The sequence below is a fragment of the Miscanthus floridulus genome, chromosome 13 (genome assembly GCF_019320115.1).
Source record: "Miscanthus floridulus cultivar M001 chromosome 13, ASM1932011v1, whole genome shotgun sequence".
Lineage (NCBI taxonomy): Eukaryota > Viridiplantae > Streptophyta > Magnoliopsida > Poales > Poaceae > Miscanthus > Miscanthus floridulus.
Genome location: NC_089592.1, coordinates 12569805 through 12573527, shown reverse-complemented (window position 1 = coordinate 12573527; position 3723 = coordinate 12569805).

Here is a 3723-nt window from a genome sequence, read left to right as displayed (position 1 = left end):
TCGGTCAGCCAGGCCGTTCCCAGCTTTTGCTATATATAGACTATCTAGGTGCATAGTAAAAGTAATGTACCTAGAAAAAACTAACTAACTTCAAATTTGGAACCGAGAAAATAATAGTTTTGTATTTCTTATTATTAGTGTTTAACTAATAATCTATATTACATGGACAGCCCCTTGTTTGTTTGCATTGATCAAGCTCTGGCGCTGTTAATGCACACATGTCCACATATATTGCACATTGGCCAGCCAGCTATGTGTGTGGTTTGTTTGCGACCCAAGCATTCTAGGTCCATATGGTGTGACCGATCTTTGTTATTTGAAATATAAAGCTATTCTTTTGGGTGACTCCAATTTCAAAGAACACAACATATGTGTAAGCCCATAATATATGCAGTTGTACTATGCATTGTAATAATAGTTTTTATCGGAGTAATCTAGTTTTCACTGTTTGCTATTTGCATGTTTGCAGAGAATCCTTTTTAAGGAGCTTAGTGTTTTATTTACAGGTTGAACTATGCCCTTTATCCCTGGATAGCTTTGAAGAAATCATACAACATGCTAAAATATCCCCGTTTCTAGACTATGATGGAACACTAACACCAGTTGTAAGGAAAACCAGAAAGGCGTTCATGTCTGTCATACCCAATTTTCAGCCTGTTCGGTTGGCTGGTTCGTATCGTTGCTGGTTCGTTTATGTGAGAGAGAAGTACTGTTGGCTGGTTCGCATGAACAGTAGCCATGGGAGGGGGCTGGCCAGCCAGCCCAGCCCCAGCGATCAGGCTGTTTAAGGATAAAATGGGATGCAAAATCTTATGTGCGCCCAGAGATCAGTCACACGCATAAGCCGACAAATTATAAATAGTATCATCACAAATATTTATTACATCACAAATAAGACAGAGTCTTCACATAAATATAGCGGAAGTAAGAAAAAATCTCTCGCAGAAGCTCCATATCACAGGGACGTCGACTGGTTGATCACAAGTCTAGAAGTCCTCAAGAAAATCATCATTACCATAGCCATCTGTTACCCATCCGAGATTTTTATCCAAATAATGAAAATAAACAAGCATAAGTACATGTCGTACTCAACAAGTGTAACATGGGGTTCATGAGGCTCAAAAGGCTTGACACAGGTTTAACAGCATTTAGCTTTTAGTTATCACAATTTTAGCATACGAGTAGCAACAAGTTGTTTCAATTCGCAATGCAAAACACATGATCAATGTAAACATAAATAATGAATAGCATAAACAGATAATTCTTATTGTTCATCTATTCCATAAGGGTTCCAAGGCCGCTCATGACCATGAGCACGACTGATATACCAGTTTCATACTCTGCAAAGGTTGTACACTTTCACTGTGAGTCATGATACCCATATGCCCGGGTTAATTACTTCCAAAACACTTCCAAGATGAGTAGGCAGGGGTCACTATAAAGCCTTTCAAAGGTTCGTCTAACAAGTTAGGGCCATTAGATTCACTCGGCAAATAGATGTAGAGCCTCCATTCCCTATGGCACATTTACACGCAACCTATACACTTGGGGACAGAGGCCGCACTATACCTGATTCGGCAAGCCATTCTTACGCCAATAAAGGTAACCACTAACAAGCTAGAAAATGTCCTCATACTAAGCTAGAGCCAAAGCCATGTAGCCCTCGCAGCTGTACTGTAAGTCCCGGATGATTACTTACAGATAAGTCCTTAGGGAGAAGAATCTGAAGCATTTAGAAAAGTAGCTAAATACTCCAACCCTCTATTTTCAAGTTGCTAAAAAGTTATATTTTAATGTTTATTGCATATACCATTAGTCAAGTTACAAGATCATGGTTTAATTGAGCACTAGCAAAGCTACCCAACGCATATCCCGTAGGTGACAAGATAAAAGTTCAATTCTAGGGAATCCCTATCAAGGCGACACATGCAACATGAATTTAATGTATTAAAGTAAATAGGAAACAAGGATGATCCCATGCTATACTTGCCTTGAGCAAAGTACTACTGCTGATCCTGCTCGTCAAAGTAGTACTCTTGACGATCTTCCACGCATTGCTTACCGTCTATACTCGATAATCACAGCAACATACAAGCATCCAGGAGCAATCATGCATAGTAAACAAAAGCTATAGATTAGAACAGTACACCAACAGCATAAAATCAAGATGAAAAGTTTGAAAAACGAATCTATATCTTGCTACGAACACACAGACGCGAAATCGCAAAAATCAGAGCTAAAACAAAGAAGTTATGAATTAAACAAGATTTCCCTTAGTAAAATACTCCCTCCCTTCCTTAATATAAGCCATATAGATTTCTAAAGAAAATTCCAAAATATAGGTACGTATCAGCTCCTACGCCGATTAGTTTGGAAACCTTTCCACCGTACATAGCACATGCCCCAACCAATCCCTTAGATTTAGGAAACAATCTGATTGGGAGAGAGAAGATGGCCTGATTTTCCTTTTTTTCCTCGGTCTCACATCCTTCCCCAAGCCATGCATTAATATTGGTGCTCAAAACTATATGGCTTATATTAAGAAACGGAGGGAGTAATAGATTAAATCTAACCTCGAATTTTAAAAGTTTAAAACCTTCTTAACAGTAGTATAAACATGTAGATCACTTAATTATGAACCTAATGCAACTTGAACGGATGAAATCAGAGTTAAAACAAAGATTTTATGGCTAAAACAAATCTAGTGGCAAAACTGTAAATAGTTGAAAACGTATTTTAGATCTACCCGAAGCAAAATACGCTTTCAAAAGAAGAAAACAGAATCTGAAAAGGCGCTATGGACCGCGGGTTAAGACTCAAGTACTTATAAGGACTCTTTTGCAAAATTCCAAAACGAAGGGGTATTCTTCATCTGGGCCCGTCAGATTAGACTTGAGTGGCTGAGATTCAATCAGGCGGGTCAGAACGGCCGGCGGCGAGGTGAATGGCAGCGGCGCCATGGCCGGACAAAGGGAGCTCGCCGGCGATGTTGGTGAAGAGGCTACGGTGCTCGGTTTTTCAAACGGAAAAGTCCAGGAGATAGAGGAGAGAGTGGGGAATTCACCGGAACTGAGAGAAGCGAGCGGGGATCAACGGAGGCAGCGCGATGCTCGACGAGGCGGTCGACAACAGTCGTGGTTAGGGCTAGGCGGCTGCGTGCTCGCACGGGGACGAAAGTCTTCCTGCAAGGTGGGATAGGGAGGCGGCGCTGGTTCGGGCGACTATTTAAGAGGCACGACGTCTTGGGAGGCACGGCACAGGCTCGTGGCGAAGCCAGACACGGACGGCATCGGCGTGGTGGTGTCCGAGCCGGTCACGAGACGGAGGTAGGAGAGGTGCCTGACGGGTGGGCCTGGCGCGTCAGCGGGGGAGGGAAGAGAGGATAACGGCATGGCTAGGCCTTCGGCGAACTGGGCCAGAGCTGCTGGGCCGCGCGGAGCGGGCGCGGGAGGGAATGAGGCGGCCGGCGCCGGAAGCGGGCCGAGGAAGACGGGCCAGCGCGAGGAAACAAGGTTGCGCGGGAAGACTAGCCAGCGACGGGCCAACATTCCGGAATAGAGAGAGGAAGGAAAAATCCTTTTCTTTTTATTTTCCTAATTTCACCCAAATTTTGAATGCAAATTCAAATCATTTTGAAATGTAATTTCAAACCACACAATACAAGAAAACAATATGCAGCAGCATGAATGCACACACATGATTGTGACATTATATTTGATTTTA